This window comes from Leuciscus leuciscus (assembly GCF_965113295.1).
Source record: "Leuciscus leuciscus genome assembly, chromosome: 4".
Classification (NCBI taxonomy): Eukaryota; Metazoa; Chordata; class Actinopteri; order Cypriniformes; family Leuciscidae; genus Leuciscus; species Leuciscus leuciscus.
In genome coordinates this window covers 52,442,132-52,460,364 of record NC_138728.1, presented here as the reverse complement: position 1 = coordinate 52,460,364, position 18,233 = coordinate 52,442,132, and the positions used below count along the sequence as shown (strand labels likewise).

The following is an 18,233-nucleotide window of genomic DNA, read 5'->3' as shown; positions in this document are numbered from 1 at the left end:
AATGAAAATAAATTACAAACCTAAAAAACACAATCTTTATGAATTAAACAAAATATGCCATGACTGAACAACAAGTTATAAACTAAAATAATATTTTAAATGTAAAAAACAAAAAAACAATGGCATAATTTAAGTATTTCAACCCAAGGATTGTAAACATTTGAGTGATTAAATAACTAGATAAATAACAAAACAATAAGACATGACTGAATAAACACTCTTCTTATTTATAAACTTTAACATTTTTATAAATTAAACAAAATATGCCATGACTGAACAACAAGTTATAAATTAAAATATTATTATAAATGTAAAAAAACAAACAAAAAAAACAACAACAATGGCATAATTTAAGTATTTCAAGCCAAGGATTGTAAACATTTGAGTAATTAAATAACTAGATAAATAACAAGCATTTTTTCAAACAAGTTTCACTTACTCTATGCTTAAAGTTTCAACCAAAACAATACTGGCCTACACAGTTATTCCTTAAGTTATTTTCTTTGCCATTTCCAGATTTTCCGAAAGAAACACTAACATATCAACATGTTCCTGACTCAGTCTTGAGCGTCTTGGGCTAACAATGTACCCTGCAGTACTGAACACTCTTTCAGACGAACAGCTTGATGCAGCAATGCAAAGATACTTCCTGGCAAACTCTGATAGTTGAGGTAGTGTACCCATATTTGTTTTCCACCAGGAAAGTGGATCATCCTCAGCACTGACCTCAGGCATCTGACCGTACACCAAGAATTCACCATTTATCTCATCACTTGCAGAAAGAGGTGCTTGACTTGAGGATGTTGGCTCTCCTTTTTCTTTCTTTTCCCCTTGTATGGTGGAAAGCAGAAACTTCAGGTCATTTTTGGATTTTTTTGATGGCCTGACTTCTTGACTTGACTCTCCTCCAGACACCCGAGATGCATTTCCTTCATTTTCATTGCCCATTTTCCTCACCTCATCCAGGAGACTTTGCTTCACATCATCCTTTAGAGAAACAAAGCTGTTCTTAAATCGTGGATCAAGGTAGGTTGCAGTGTTCAAAAGAAACCGCAGCTGCAGGTCATCATAGCGATGCTGAAGATACTCGTGTATCTTTTCCTTCATCTCTTTGGCTAATGCAGAGTCACTTTGTTCATGACTGAGACACTCAAATATCTTCCAGAGTAATGGCAAGACTGAGGACAGGGTGGTATGTTTTTCGCCGCTAAGTGCATCAGTAAAAGGACTGAGTGGCTCAAGAACTGCTTTAACAGTTTCTAAAACTGTTATATCTGAGTCTTTTGGCATCAGATACCATTTTTTCCTATCTTCAGCCAGGACAGCACAGACAACCTGCTGCTGCTCCAAGAAACGTTCCACCATATCGTATGAAGAATTCCAGCGAGTGGGTTCATCATGAATGAGTTTGTGGTCTGGAGAGGACAGATCTTTCTGTTTCTTGGTCAGCTGGCGTGAAAGTTTTGGTGATCTTGTAAAGGCAGAAATAGTTTTTCGAAGCCTTGACAGCGCTGCAGACACCCTGTTTATGTCTAATGCCTTATTTACAGCAAGGTGGAGATTGTGTCCGAAACAAGGAATCCAGGTGTAGTCCTCAAAGGCTTTTTTGTTATTTGTGGCATTGTCTGTTGTGATGCCTGACATTCTTGCTATGTCCAACTTCCAGTCTTCAAGTTTTTCTTCAAAGGCCTCCTTCAAACTTTCAGCAGTGTGATCTGTGTTGAGACCACAACAGCCAAGACACCAGGATTGCAATTCCCACGATTTAGTAATGTACTGCAGAGTTACAGACATGAAAGTGTCTGCAGTTCTACTTGTCCAGAGATCTGTTGTGCAGCTGTAAAACGGTTTCTCTCTGAGATGCTGGATTATGAGGTCTCTAGTGTCATTGTAGATGCGGGGAATCTCAGTGTACATAAAAAAGTTTCGACTTGGAAGCTGGTATTTTGGGTTGAAATGATGGAGCATTTGTTGGAATCCACATTTTTGAACTGTATAAATGGGCACTTTATCCATACATATGAATTCAGCAACAGCTCGGTTCAGCTTTCTTGCCTCAGGTGAGTTTTTGTCATATTTTTGCTGCCACTGAAAAGCTTCTGTAACTGTTGGCTGTTTATGAGTTTGCTGGGGTGTTCCATGGTCTTCCTCAGCCTGCAGCTGTAAAAGGAAAATATAATAAATATACTTTATAAGTATAAGTCAAACAATGGGCTGAGTCTGAACAAATGAAACATTAGGTTTTTCTCTAAATAGCAAACCTCAGCTTTTATAATAAATCTAGATAAGTTTAAAATAACTTAAACACTGAACCATACATTTTTGTACACCTTTTGGATATACAATCATTAAAAAAAAAAACCTCTAGTGTGTAAAAGCAGTAAACGCCTTTATGTCATCCTGTTTGTTTTTTTTTACCCTAATTAAATGTATAGGAGCTTTAAATAGTTAATAAAGAATCTTAATTCTAACACTTATTATATTAGCGTTAGCCGCATCACGGATGCTAATGATTTACTACACAAACGGCTGTTTATTTCTATCCGACTGATTCCGACATTCAAATTAAAATATGATATATAATTCATAACAGAAGCTCTAAATTTAAAATTAGTTTGAAACTTACCTGTTTGAACTCTTTCATCAGATCCGGGTGTCTGTCTTTGAGGTGTTTTATTAAGTTAGATGTGTTTCCTCCTTTTGAGAGAAAACTTCGATGACATCGTTTGCAAATGGGTTTTTGATGATCAATTATGTTCCCCTCGTCATCAGCCGCAAATCCGAAATAGTTCCACACATGGCTCTTTCCTCCTTTTTTATCGACAAGTGGTTTTGCTACCACATCAGCTGCACCGCCGGTCGCCATGTCTCAGCGCTTTATTAAAGAGGACGCGCAACTGCACGCGCTCACTGCACGCGCTCAGTGCATGCATGCATGCGCATCAAGGAACCGGGTTTGAACGGGTCCTCGGTACCACCGGTACTTAAGAAAACTTGGTACCGTGACGTTTACATTTTTTTAGTACCGACTTGGTACCGAAGTACCGGGTCTTTTGACAACACTAATAGCACACATACATCACTCAGATGTCTATTTCATATCTATTAGACGTAGTAATCTGCAATTCTTATAGAAGAGTTTCTTGCCAGATATTAAATAGACATTTAGTAATTAAAATGTATGCAAATCCACTTTGGAGACGTATGTGTCCTTACTGGAGCTTCTCTGTTAGCTATACATAATAAAATGTGATTTACAGCAAAATCACAAATATTGCGTCTTTACACCTTCAACAATTCAACATTTTACTGTACAGTAGTTCAACACATGCGATCATTTGATTTGTAATACTCACATTTGAAAACAGTCTCGTCCGTCATCCTTTCCGTCACGTTCGAGTATGACCTATCCTTCTTCTTCTTTTTTATGACGTATCCTCTCGCGTGGCCTCCTGGGATAGAAGAGTATCCATCGTTGAGCACTCAAAAATCTGGGCGGAAGCAGTAAGCCATCCGGGAACTTCTCGCCTACTCTTTTATGAATACTGATGTTTCGAACGTACTGCTTCCTTCACGTACTGTTTTCGCCTACTATATAGTAGGAAAGTAGGAATATTCGAACGCACTTAAGTCCGAATCTCGCAATAATTAGTACGTCACTCAGGTAATTCTCGCCTACTCTTTTGGATTCGTACATACTTTTTCGCTCGCCTACTCTTTTTCCCATACTAAATAGTAGGGAAGTATGCGGTTTCGAACGCAGCCACTCACTCACTGTGAAGTCTTGCTTTATTCGTACTGCATTTCTGAGCGTTGTAGTGGATATTTTCCCTAAACCTAACTCTCTGGGGCGTCTGCACTCGACACCCACCTGATCTTAATATCTCTGGCGTCTACACTCGACACCAATACCTTAATATCCCTGGCGTCTGCTCTCGACACCAATACCTTAAACTCTCTGGCGTCTGCTCTCGACACCAATATCTTAATACTCTGGCTCTTGCGTCTTCAGTCGACAACTGGCCGAGTTTCTAACTAACTTGCTTCCCTAAACTAGCTTCCTGCGCAGGAATAAATTGACAAACAGACCAGCAAATGTCCTTTAAATGCTTTAATCACGGCCAGGAGATCTTCCCGAGCAGTTCTCAGGGAATCTCTCCCAAGAAGCAAGGCCGGAGGATCTCAGACAAATTTCATTGAGAATCCCACCGAAAAATACATATACAACAGTTTTTATAGAATCAGGAAAACAAATAAGACTAACATGTCACCTTCAATATGATTGGTTCAATTGGTTCAAAAGCCCCAACCTTTTCCCTCTGTCACTGGCATAAGCAAACTCTGATTACTTATCACAAGGTTTTTGCGAACTAGTCATGTCTAGTTTCAGTTCCCCTTTCTGTATTAATACCCATAGACACATACACTCATAGTCACAAGTTTTTCCCCAAAGAGTTTTGACACATTAAAAGCATATGAATGTTGTTCCTGCAAGAAAAACAAATGTTAGTTAATTTTAAAGTTGATTAATTAAAATCCACCACAGCGTTCTGTTTTCTCGTCTCTCTGTGTTTGGATTTTATGCTCTGTTCACTGGATTACCCTTTTTGCCTCTGACCCTCGCCTGTTTTGTTTGCCTGATAGTTTGGACTGCCTTCCTGTGTTTGAATTTTGCCTGTGAATTGGATTACGTGTTTGGATTTCCCTTCTATATAAAACCACATTTGGATTTAACATGAGGTAAGTTCAGCATTTTGATTTGTCTATTTATAAAGAAATTAAATAATTACACTGTTACAATTCAGAATTTCAAATTGGTTACTCTAGTAATTTAAGTATCTTAATATTTTTTTCTTTTTGATACTCCATTTAACTGACAGTTAAAATATCTCCTATCCAGAGACAGAAGAGTGAAATTCATAATTCTTATTTAACCCTCTAAGCGCCAAAGTCGCAAAATTGCGACAAGACGTCATAATAATACTAATAATACTATCATACTACCATACTAATATGGTACATTTGTATTCCCTACCACTAGATGGCAGACATGTAATACTTCGATTCAAGACCAAAATTACATCATGTTCCTATTCAAAGTGTTGGAGGAAACAGAAGAGCAAGTGAGCGATCGTGTCATTGATGCGGAAGCAGTTCAGTTCAGAGCGTCTGAGTAAATTGTGAGATTTGTGAAAGAAAAACGTCAAATCGCTAATAAAAACTTGTACTGTGAGGATGTGTTCAAATGTTATTCGCCGATTCTGACTCTGAAGAGGAATATTTGCCTTTTGGAAATGACGATCGGCCGTCTAATGATCGCACTTCTCCTGGTACATCTTTGCCGCGCGCGTTTCTCCTGGTACATCTTTGCTGCCCAATGGTACAAATAAGTTCAAACATCAGTTTAATATCTACTATTTCCTGAATATTATTAAATTCAAGAGGGCCGCCCCCTGATGACGTCATAATATGCAAATTAGATTTGTATATTTACACCCCACATAATCTTTCAGTCATCCCCAACATTTTTCTAATTTACAAACAGTAGATCTCTATATTTAAGCCCTTTCAAGCCACAAGCTTTTGAAATTTTGATGTCAAAATCCAGCATTTTTTCAAAAAAACCTTGGCGCCTAAAGGGTTAAGACTTGTAGTACCAACAATTATATTGTGTATATTTAAACTCATAATGATCAATTTAACAAATATGAAAAACAATGTTTTACCTGTTATTCTACAGATCAACTGTTAAACATTATTATTTTAATTTTTTTTAGCAAAGTCAAGTCAACAGGTCACATTCAACCTAGCAGAAAATCCACTACTCAAAAGAAAGGTATGTTTCTCCTCAACCTATTCTGAAATATTTGATTTAAAGATATTTGAACACTTGTGTTTAACACACAAATAATTAATGTAGTGGCAATCTCATTTCAAAATACACAAATGTTTAAATGTTATTGTATGTTTGTTGGAAAATTGTAGATGTTTAAATCATCGACCAGCCCTAGATTTTAAGATTGTGAGCTTTGGCTGTCCATGTTAAAGAAAGGCCTTGAAATGTATAAAGTTTATTGTGATACAGCTACTGAATGAGTTCATCATTTGTATTGTAATCTTTTTATCAGGTGTGCACAGAGTCAGGATTATTGGTGACAGTTACATTAGACGTGGCCAACAGCGAGCGAGAGAGACCATAGGCACCAATCTTGGATTGGCTTCGCAGGTCCAGTGGTTTGGCAGGAGAGGCATGTGTTGGGGAGACCTCCTTCTCTTCTTCCAACAGTGCCTTAAAGGAAGAACTGCTCCGAATGTGCTAGTGATTGACTGTGGAGGAAACGACCTAGGACACCTCCACTCCCCCCCGCTCCCCATTCCCCGCTCCCCATTCCCCATTCCCCATTGTTAATGTTAATGTTCTTCTTGGTCTTGTTGTATATAGTTGTTGTATATAGTTGTTGTTGTGTGTATATATAGTTGTTGTTGTGTGTATATATTGTTGTTGTTGTATATAGTTGTTGTTAAAATGAATTTGCTGCTTTATAGTTGTCAAATATAGAAATATTTAAATAAAACATTTTATGTAACAAAGATGAAATTAATGCTTTTTGTAGAGCTTGGAATACCAAACGTTCACAAAACGTTATTTGTGACCTCTCTGGCATCTGCTTCCCTCTGGTATTTAATATCCTCCTTTAGTATCTGTAGGATTGGATCCTCTCGCTCCCTTCTCCTCTGTGCCCTTCTCTCTCTCTTTGCTGCTGTCTCTCACTCTCTCCTCGTCTCTCCCTTCATCTACCTCTTGTGCAGTGCTTGGCCCTGGTTTTTCCTCTTGGATCGAGGCAATAAGGCAAATGGTCCACGAGGGCAAACCAGGGCCAATTTGCTGCCGTCGCCTTGCCATCCTCTGTCCCTTGACCTGTGGCAGGACACTTACATTCCTAAACAGTGAAGATCAGAAAGTTGTGATGTGCACTACCGTTTAAAAGTTTGGGATCAGTACGATTTTAAATGCTTTTAAAAGAATTCTCTTCTGCTAACCATGGCTGCGCTTATTTGATTAAAAATTCAACAAAAAATTGTTATAGTATTACATATTATTCCAGTGTAAATCAGCTGTTTTCTATGTGAATATATAGTAAAGTGTAATTTATTCCTGTGATCAAAGCTGAATTTTCAGCATCACCAGTCCTCAGTGTCACATGATCCTTCAGAAATCAGTATAATTTGAGGATTTGATGCTCAGGAAACATTTATTATTATTATCAATGTTGAAAACGTCTCTGGTTACTTACGTAACCTATGTTCTCTGAATAGGGAACGAGACGCTGCGGATAGCGCAGTGGGATATTCTCCGAATGTGCCGATTGTCTGAAGCCCTATAGAATCACGCCAATTCATTGGCTGATGGCGCCCGCGCAGTCTGGCTCCGCCCCGACGCTCTTACGTCGCATCATTACATATTCGCGTGCGCCATCTGCTCCTCAGATTTCTCTGCCGAAAAGAAAACTGTCAGCAGCGCGAGGAGCTTGGCAGCTAACGCAGCGTCTCGTTCCCTATTCAGAGAACATAGGTTACGTAAGTAACCAGAGACGTTCTCTTTCATAGGTTCACTCAACGCTGCGGATAGCGCAGTGGGAACGGACTACCAAACTCGCCAAGCTAGAGCGCTTTCCATGACTGGTACATAAATGAGACAACGACCAAGATGAGTTCAAACAGAAAGAACCTGGGAACCCGGGGTCATGTCAAGATCCAAATTATAGAACCTTACAAAAGTGTGCGGAGAGGACCAGCCTGCCGCAACACAAATGTCCTCCAAAAGTGCTCCTCTAAAAAGAGCTTGAGAAGATGCCACACTTCTGGTGGAATGTGCTCTAATGCTAAGAGGTGAAGGCAAGCCACGCACCTCGTAAGCCAACGAGATAGCTTCTGTGACCCAGTGAGAAATCCTCTGCTTTGATGCAGCAAGCCCACGGCGGCCAGCACCGAAGCAAACCAGAAGCTGGTTAGATTTCCTCCAACCGCCTGAGCGGTCTACATATATCTTAAGAGAACGAACTGGGCAGAGCAAGTTAAGCTTCCTATCTTCCTCAGAAGAAAATGGAGGAGGGTGGAAAGCGTTAAGGTTAACCACCTGCGAGCGGAAAGTTGTGGAAAGAACTTTGGGGACATACCCTGGTCTCGGCCTCAAGGAAACCTTGACCAAGCCAGGAGCAAAGTCCAAGAAAGACTCGCTAACAGAAAGAGCTTGTAAGTCTCCTACCCGCTTTAATGAGGACAAGGCCAACAAAAGAGAAACCTTGAGAGTCAGAATCCGCTCCGGAGCTGACTCCAAGGGCTCAAAGGGGGCCTTCGTCAAACCCTCTAGGACAATAGAAAGGTCCCATGAGGGAACTCTAGGAGAGCGAGCCGGTTTCAGGCGCTTAACCCCACGCATGAAGGCCGAAACTAACCTTAGTTTCCCCAGGGGAATCTCGTCCGATTCCCTATGTGCTGCAATAGCTGCGACATAAACTCTGAGAGTGGTAGCAGCTGCTCCAGAAGCAAACTTCTCCTGCAGGAATTCCAGTACTGAACCAACAGGGCAGTTAACCGGGCTCCTATCATGTGCTAAGCACCATGTCTCAAAAACCTTCCATTTGGAAGAATATAGCCTCCTTGTAGAAGGGGCTCTAGCACTCGCAATGGTCTCCTGAACGTCAGTTGGGAGATCAGAACTTAATGCTAACGGCCTCTGATCGGCCAAACATACAGCTTCCATATGTCTGGGCGAGGATGCCATATCCTGCCCTGCAGTTGGGACAGCAGGTCTTCCCTGACCGGGATCTTCCAGGGGGAAGATTCCAGCAGAGGAATTAGCTCTGAAAACCATGGCTGAGACGGCCAGAACGGAGCTACCAGGAGGAGGCGGACTCCGCTCTCTCTCACTCTGGCCAAGACCGCCTGGATCAGTTTGATGGGCGGGAAGGCATAGAGTTTCTGCGTTGGCCAAGGGTGAGCAAACGCATCTATCCCTAATGGAGCCGGGGGACTCAGGGAGAACCAAAGCGGGCATTGGGACGACTCTTGACATGCAAAGAGGTCCACTTCCGCTTCTCCGAAAACCTTATCAGGGCCACCGTCTGGCGGTTCAACATCCATTCTCCCGATCTGAGTTTCTGCCTCGATAGAAAATCTGCTGCGAGGTTCAGAACCCCTGGGACATGAACTGCTCTCAGAGACAGGAATCTGCTCTGAGACCACAGGAGAAGGTGACGCGCATGCCTGTCTAGGGTGCGCGACCGAGAACCCCCCTGCCGGTTCACATGAGACACCACTGCCATGTTGTCTGTTCTGACAATTACATGGTGTCCTTCCAGAAGAGGGAGAAAATGATGCAGAGCCAGAAAAACGGCTCTTAACTCCAGGCAGTTTATGTGCCAAGAGAGAGTCTCGCCAGTCCAGACCCCACACGCTGGTCTGCCCTCGAAAACCGCTCCCCAGCCGGTGAGAGAGGCATCCGTCGTAATCATTTGACGACGAAATACCGTACCCATGCTGACCCCTTTCCGAAGAAAAAGAGGGTCCCGCCAAACTGACAGGGCTCGAAAGCAACTGCGCGATACCTTCAGTAGACGAAGGGTTGGCCCGGAGGGCCGAACCCCTGAGAGCTTCATCCACCACATGAAGGGTCTCATGTGGAGCAGGCCCAGCGGTAGCACAGAGGAGGCCGCAGCCATTAGGCCCAGCATCCTGCGGCAAGTGCCCACAGACACATGATGGCCTAGCGAAAAACGGGCCAAGCATGTCGTCAGACTGGAAATCCGTGCAGGAGCCAAGCGGGCCTGCATGAGAACGGAATCCATGTTCACCCCCAAGAAAATGGTGCTTTGAGCCGGAGCAAGAACACTCTTCTCCGAGTTCAACCTCAAACCGAGAGACTGGATATGACTCAGGACGATGTCGCTGTGGTGGGTCACTAGTTCCCTGGACTGGGCTAAAATGAGCCAATCGTCCAGGTAATTTAGAATACGGATGCCCTGGAGCCGCAATGGGGCCAGGGCTGCATCCATACACTTCGTGAATGTCCTCGGGGCCAGAGCGAGGCCGAAGGGAAGGACCCTGTACTGGAACGCTCTTTCTCCAAAGGCGAACCTGAGGAACTGCCTGTGTCGCCGTACAACCTGGATGTGAAAGTAAGCATCCTTTAGGTCTACTGTCACGAACCAATCCCCTGGCCGAATCTGAGATATGATAGCTTTCAGCGTCAACATCTTGAATTTCCCTTTGTAAAGGGCGAAGTTCAGTCGGCGGAGGTCCAGGATGGGACGCAAACCGCCGCCCTTCTTCGGGACCAGGAAATAACGGCTGTAAAAGCCCCGTTCGGTTTCTCCTGAAGGAACCTCCTCTATTGCTCCTTTGAGAAGGAGGGATGAAATTTCCTGCTGAAGTACAGAAGCCTGAGTGGCGCTGTCCACTACAGTAGGAAAGACCCCGTTGAAACAGGGGGGATTGCGGCAAAACTGAAGAGTGTAGCCGAACCGAACTGTGCGGAGAACCCAAGACGATACCCCTGGTAAGCGCTCCCATTCTTGAAAGAAATGTGAAAGAGGAAGAGGGATGTTGTAATGCAGACGACATACCTGAGTGAGGGTGCCGTGTTGACGTTCGTGGGGTAGAGAAGTTGACTGTGCAGGAGAGCCCTTGGCGTCCTGGCACGTGATGGGAGGCATCGATGCTAGGGTCAAGGTGACCAGGTCTGCCTGCTCCGGAGGAGAACAAAAAGTGCCTCCGAGGATGCGACCGGCAGTTATAGAGAGTGTCGGGGGTGAGGGGAGAAAGCAAAAAGCGTCTCCTTCCTCCCGCGCCGGGCTGAGTAGAGATGGTGAAAAATGGCCTGCACTTCGAGACACTCTGAGTGGCGAAGGTGACAGGGCAAGGAAAGGAGAGCTGGGAGGTGGGCAGAAACGCTTGCGCGGTCTGTCCCAACCTTGAGGAAGCAGAGGAGCTCTCCTTTTTCCGACCGGAGGGTCAGGAACGGCTCTGGGCCGCCGGAGCGGTCGGTTTGTCGGACCGCTTCAACTGGAGGCGCTTGTGAGGCCGTTGACGGGGAAATGGGCGACCGCGGGCTCCCCAAACCTGTGTAGGTGGGGGATGCACCGGTTCGCTCCTCCTGGAAGAGAACTCCGGTCTATAAGAGGGACGTTCTCTGGGTCGAACAGGGGAGGGAGCAGAAGGTTCCCTAACCCTCCTGGGCATGAACTGTCTGAACGCGGCCGATTGGGATTTGGAGGAGCGGAATTTCTCAACCACTGTGTTGACCGCCTCACCAAACAACCCCGTTTGAGAAATGGGGGCGTCCAAGAGGAAAACCTTCTCCTTGTCACGGATCTCCGTGAGATTAAGCCACAAGTGGCGTTCCACCGCAACGGAACCAGCCATAGAGCGACCTATGGCGCGTGCAGTATGTTTGGTGGCTCTTAAGGCTAAATCCGTAGCCTTACGAAGCTCCTTGACCGCTTCGGGGGTCACGCCGTCGCCCTCGTCCATTTCCTTCAGGACGCTTGGTAGGCCTGAAGAATGGCCATAGTGTGCAGGGTCATGCCTGCCTGCCCAGCCGCCATGTAGGATTTCCCAATGAGAGAGGAAGTAGTCCTACATGCTTTAGAGGGGAGGAGGGGGCGCGACTTCCAGGACGGCGCAGAGGACGGAGCAAGATGGTCGGCTAAAGTCTCCTCAATCGCCGGAATGGCGGAATAGCCCTGTTCCACAGAACCTACTAGGTTGGTGAAATCAGCAGCTGCCGCATTAGTGAGGCGCGCAGAGAAAGGCTGCTTCCAGGATCTGGAAATCTCGTGATGCAGATCACTGAAAAATGGCAGCTTTCTCCGTTGAGGCCTAGAATTAGGGCCACTGAGAAGTCTCTCGTCGAGTTTCGACGACTGAGATTCGCGGGGCTCGTCGGGCCAATCAATAGCGAGCTTCTCCGTAGCGCGCGAAAGTACGTCAACGAGCTCCGCGTAGGCCGCAGTAGGCCGCGCTTCCTGGCCGCTCGGCGGGATAACCTCGTCGGTGAGAGGAGGCCCGAAATCCTCGGAGTCGGAAGCCTCGGTAAAAAGTACATCCTCCAGCCCGAAAGAAACCGCGTCGCGTGCTCCCGGGCTGGGGCGCAAATAATCGTGCGAAAATTCGACTGGCATGCCTCGCGCATGCCGAGGGGAGGGAGGGAGAGAAAGAGCGGGGCTCGTCTGCTCGAACTCCACATCCTCAAGCTCTACATCCGAACCCCAAGTCGCGGATCCTCGAGCGGCCTCGGGAGCGCGACAGGGGGAGACGAATGATTCCCTCTCAAAAACCGCGAGCCGCGATTTGAGGGTTCTGAGCAACAAATTTTCACAGAATTTGCATTTAGACGATCCTATGACTGCCTCGCGCGCATGTGAAAAACCCAAACATTTAACACACTTACTGTGTGGGTCGTCGTCAGCGATGTAACGAGCACATGGCGGAGTACAGCGTCGGTATTCCATGGCAACTTCACCGTAAGGAGAAACAGAGTTCCGCTTGAACAGTCGCAGAAGCGCCGAGAATAATCCAGAAGTCGTATTTTTTTTTTTTTTTTTGAGCTCAGAAAAATCACGAGCGAAGGGCAAACGTGACCGCTTCGTTCTGAAGGCAGAGAAATCTGAGGAGCAGATGGCGCACGCGAATATGTAATGATGCGACGTAAGAGCGTCGGGGCGGAGCCAGACTGCGCGGGCGCCATCAGCCAATGAATTGGCGTGATTCTATAGGGCTTCAGACAATCGGCACATTCGGAGAATATCCCACTGCGCTATCCGCAGCGTTGAGTGAACCTATGAAAGAGAACAGTTGTTGGTCTGTCAGTTGTACAGTTTTTTATTTCAGATGACAAGCGTCCGATCTAATGGACTGCAGGCTTTAAACTAGGTGAAATGCTTCAGAAGTAAAAAAAAAGGGGGGTTGACATGTGATGTCCATTGTAATGGACGCAGGGTCTGAATGGGTTAAAGAATAGTTCCACTGTAAACCATGACCATGTCCGTTCAATTGTTTATTCCAAAGTTAATTAATTATTTTATGTGACTAACCATGTATGACAACACAATATATGTATAATCAACTTACTGTTTCATTCAGAACACTTTTGCATTCTTCATGATGTGGCTTAGGCAGCGATGAAGAATTGGCATATTCATGACGTCTTTCAACTGTCCAGTGACAATGTCATAGTCAGTGACGGACTGGCCATTGGGCAATGTGGGCAAATGCCACTGCGGCCGCCTGGTCTCATCACTTGTTGTGGCCGCATCACAAACAAATAAATAGGCTAAATAAAGCGAGGAAGCGGGGCGCAATGGCTGCAAGCGGCAGCACCACCAGCGGCTCGCTCGCCGCTCATCACAACTTGTGGCGCACAACCATATAAAAAGGCTAAATAAATAAATAAAGCGGAGATGCGGCCGCCTTTTGGCGGATTGGCCGCCCGCAACCGGCAGCACAGCCAGCGGCTCGCTCGGCGCTCATCACAACCATATAAAAAGGCTAAATAAATAAATAAAGCGGAGTGTCTGCAAAGCGTCTGCCAAATGCATAGGCTAAATGTAAATGTAAATATGAATAAAATAATAATAATAAATTAAGCGGAGCTGCAGGCGGCCACAAAAAAACAAGGAAAAAAGCAAACAAACAAACACCACGGCCTATCTCTGAAAAATAATAGCCCTATGAACTAAATAATAATAATGACTTTTTATTTATATTTTTCCTGTGAAGGACAAATAGCCTAAATGTATGTAATCTCTCTATTTATAAGGTATTTTGAATGTTTTTAGTCAGTGGAATTTCTCGCGATCATTGACCTGATGAGATGATAGATAATGATAAGTGAATGATGGGTAATGAGAGCATATCAACAACACGGAGTGAAAGAAAATGGATCGAGGAATGAGAAAACGGCGAGTAGAAAAGGGTGGAGCAGAAAAAAAGAGAGAAGAAGCGTAAGGCTTTATTGGCTGAAAGTGGGAAAAGCGTGGCCTCTCTGCTAAAATTGCCAGGGCCTCTTTTTGGTGCCAGTCCGCCACTGGTCATAGTACACACTGAGGAAGCTCTCCAAAGAAAGTTTACAAAAAGTGTAGGCAACAGCTTGCATCAGAACAAGGGACCCATCACACATAATCATCACAGGTCTCCTCACAGATTTCCTTCCAAACAACTTGTAGTAATCCGTTTGAAATGACTCCATAAAAAATAACACTGATGCAGTGGTGTGTTGGCAGGTGACATACGTTGCAACAGGGATAGGGGAGGATCCTTTAATAGGATGCCTCACCACCAACTCATACACATAAAAAGGTGCTGCTTTCCCTCGTGCTTTTTGTACAATGCTTCCTGTGGCGTCAATATACACAATATCATCCTTGCATCGTTGATGGTACAGTCTGATTGTGTTTTTGGACCACAACATGACTCCTTTGGGATGTAAGATCACCTTTTGGAGAACTTCATTGTCTTCATCCATTTTGTCCTCCACCATTTTGACAAGACTTAGTATTTCGTTTTCATGCCTTCTGCATTTCTTTCGTGTCATGTCGGCTATGTTTTTGAGGACTGCAGCTGTAGGTGCCTGGTCTCTGCATCCTGATTCAAAGACTTCAGGTTGGATTTTGTCCAGACACTGCAAATGTAAGTTGTTTTCCAAAAATGTCTTTGTTATCAGCCCGTACATATCTTCTTTTTAATTCTTCCATACTGTGACAGACCTCCTCTCCCTGAAAGGTCACCCAGGCCTTGAGGGTACTAGTCTATGAGCCAGGGGGGGTCCATCGATATCAACGGGGGGGCAAATGCTATCATTGTTTTTTGGCAAGGTATACACCCCTAGTATTAGAAAAATCACGATAGCAGTGCAGGGGTGGTAGCGAAATCACTTTTTTGAGCTCATGAAGTTACTAACCCCCTAAAATAAATTCCGTTTTTGAAATCTGGTGTATATCTGGTTTAGGCTCATGCTAGGGATATTGTCAATATTCTATGGATGGATAGATGCACTTTTATGATGGACAGATGCTCTTTTATAGTGGATAATGGATAGATGCACTTTTATGATGGACAGATGCTCTTTTATAATGGATAATGGATAGGTTCAGGTTCAGGTTTCTTTATTTGTACCCGTAGGTATATTTGGTTTGCAGTGTCAGAGTGGCATCCATACATTTAGACAAAAACACAAACAATAAAAACATTTGACGATACAAAAGATAAAAAAATAAATAAAAAAAGAGAAATATATAAATAATTATAAAGAATAACTAGCATAGCTTCTGTGTTATCTATGTATTTTGTTCCTCTGATTAATGGCTGCTGGAACAAAGCTATTATTATACCGCTTAGTTCTGCTCTTTGGAACTCTATACCTTCGTCTGGATGGAAGAAGTTGAAATTCACTATGCAAAGGATGGGCATCATCGTTTAAAATTGAGCCAGTTATCTGCTGTAACTGTCTGGTATACAGGGACACTGGGCTTAACTGAGACACTCCAATCAACTTACTAGACCATTTAACAATTTGGTTTAGGGAATTTCTGTTTTTTAAGGATAGATTCCCAAACCATGACACCATACAAAAAGATAAAACTGATTCAATGAAAGCTCGATAAAATGGGACCATGATGGTTTTGTCAACGTTAAAGTAAGATAGTTTCCTCAGACAAAACAGACGCTGGTGCCCCTTTTTGCACACAGCTTCGCAATTTGCCTCAAAATTTAATTTTGAGTCGATAATTGTCCCAAGATATTTGTAGGATTGAGTACATTCAACTGTTTGACCTTTGATGAATGTGACTTCATGTGTATGAGTATGTTTTCTAAAATCAATGATCATTTCTTTTGTCTTTATTATGTTTAACTGAAGGTAGGACTCCTCACACCACGTGACAAAGTCATCAATTATCGGGCCGTGACAGGTCTCATTGTCCTGAAGCCTACTGACAATTACAGAATCATCTGCATATTTTATGATGGTCCTATTTTCATAACTACTCTGACACATGTTTGTGTAGAGGATAAACAAGAGGGGCGAAAGTACACATCCTTGAGGGGAGCCAGTTGAGGAGAAAACTGGATCTGAGAGCGTTCCATTTACCTTAACTCGTTGTGTCCTATCAGTTAAAAAATTTAAAATCCAACCCACAAGATTATTACTCAAATCGAACTGTTCTGCTAGCCGACTGATTAAAATATGTGGTTGAATTGTATTAAAAGCAGACGAAAAATCAACAAACAAGAGTTTAGCGTGGGACCCAGTTCCTTCCAAGTGTTTAACAATTAGATTCAGCAAGGTAACTGTGGCATCTTCTACTCCTCTGTGTTGCCTATAAGCAAACTGCATTGGATCCAGTGCATGCTCCGTTTTCCATAGTATATCTGACCTAACCAATTTTTCTAAGATTTTCATTAAAATTGACGTGAGAGCAATCGGTCTAAAATCATTATGGGTTTTAGGGCAACTTGATTTAGGAACAGGAACTACCACCGCATCCTTCCAAACCTTGGGTACATGCTGTGTCTGTAAAGATTTTATTAAAAATAAAATAGAAAATAGGACTCAGTTCTTTTGCACAAAATTTAAGTAAACGACCACATATTTTGTCAGGTCCGTGACTCTTAGTTACTTTTACTGAGCGAAATGCTTTTTCCACACTTTTTTGGTCTATTTCTGAGTACTGGTTATCTTCAAATTTATTTCTCAGATCCTGAATTTCATTTCTAAAATCAAGCGTATCAAAACGGTTAAAAAATTGGTTAAGCGAATTTGCAAGCTCAGTATCAGAGTTAAAACCATCAAGGGTTACCTGGCTGCTGTTCTTTGGATTCCGGAGGCCTGTTATCGTTTTCATGCTAGACCAGGCTGAGCCAAGATTATTTGCAGCTATCTTGTTTTCTAATTCAGATTTATAGATATGTTTTGCTTTTAATATTTCTATTTTCAGCTCCTTACTAGCTGTATGCATGTCTGAGACTACTCCCTGTTTAAACGCAAGTTTCTTTTTCTGTGTGCTGGATTTAACAGATGTGGTTACCCATGGCTCATTATTAGGATAAATTTTAACTAGTTTACAGGGAATGATCATATCCCTACAGAAGGCTACATGTGAGCATGTTACATCAGCAAGTCTGTCCAAATCATCTCCACAAGTCTGTTTAAACATGTCCCAATTTGTACAGTCATAGCATTCCTGCAAGCATAGCACAGATTTATCATTCCAGTCCATAATGGCCTTTGTTTGTGCTTTCTCTCTTTTTAAAACAGTTTTATAAATAGGAAGTAAATGGACACAGTTATGGTCAGCAGAGCCTAAAGGTGGCAGTGGGAGTGATTTATAGGCGTCTTTGACCGACCCATAACATAGATCTAAAATCTCATCCCGCCTTGTTGGACAGGAGACATATTGTTGGAAGTTTATGAGTGACTGTTTAAGGGAGACATGATTAAAATCCCCCAATATGAAGTTTGGTGCATCCGGTGAAATCGATTGTAGTTTTTGTACTACATCGAAAATGGTGCTAGAGGCAGAAACAGCATTTGCCTTCGGGTGAATGTACACTATTGTTATGAAAAGTTGTGGAAACTCACGGGGCAGGTAGAAAGGCCGCAGTGATACCGACATGAGTTCGACATTTGACGTACAAATACGTTCTCTGACAGTCACAGAGCTACAATAGCGTTTGTTTAGGTATAGACATACCCCACCTCCTTGAGTTTTCTTCGTCCCTTCCGATCCAGACGCAGTGGTGCTCCAAATCCCTCGATGATCAAGTCGTTATCCTGGTCGTGTTCAGTGAACCATGTTTCAGTAAAAGCCATGATGCAGCAGTCTCTGAAATCCTTCTGGAAACGAACGTTTCCCTGAAGCTCGTCCGTTTTGTTTCTCAGGGACTGAACATTCCCCATAATAATTGAGGGCAGGGGTATCCGAGTGAGCCGCTGTTTCCTCATGCGTAGTTTAACACCACTTCGTTTACCCCTCTTCCTCCTCTTCTTATCTCTCGTTATACCACGAAAGTCTGGTGACTGTAGCATGCTGTCTGTCGCGCGAGCAAGACTCGGACAATTCAGTTGCAGCAGTGCATCTCTTGTGTACTGTATCCTTGCACCATTGACGTTGCATACAAACAGTAGATAAAACAAGATCCACAGGGCGGTTAGGTAAATAAAATCCATTTTTGTA

The 18,233-nt window shown here is 43.6% G+C and overlaps 2 long non-coding RNA genes across 2 annotated transcripts in view; one reads left to right on the top strand and one right to left on the bottom strand.

The window, feature by feature from the left end:
- The window catches only part of LOC309497079, a 284,477-nt gene that overhangs the window by 147,106 nt on the left and 119,138 nt on the right, over positions 1-18,233 (bottom strand). The gene's annotated exons all lie outside the window — the stretch shown is intronic.
- Positions 3,838-6,679, top strand: LOC309497306. The gene is made up of 3 exons (XR_014205480.1): positions 3,838-4,740; positions 5,778-5,836; positions 6,129-6,679. It is a non-coding gene; the product is annotated as an uncharacterized lncRNA (long non-coding RNA).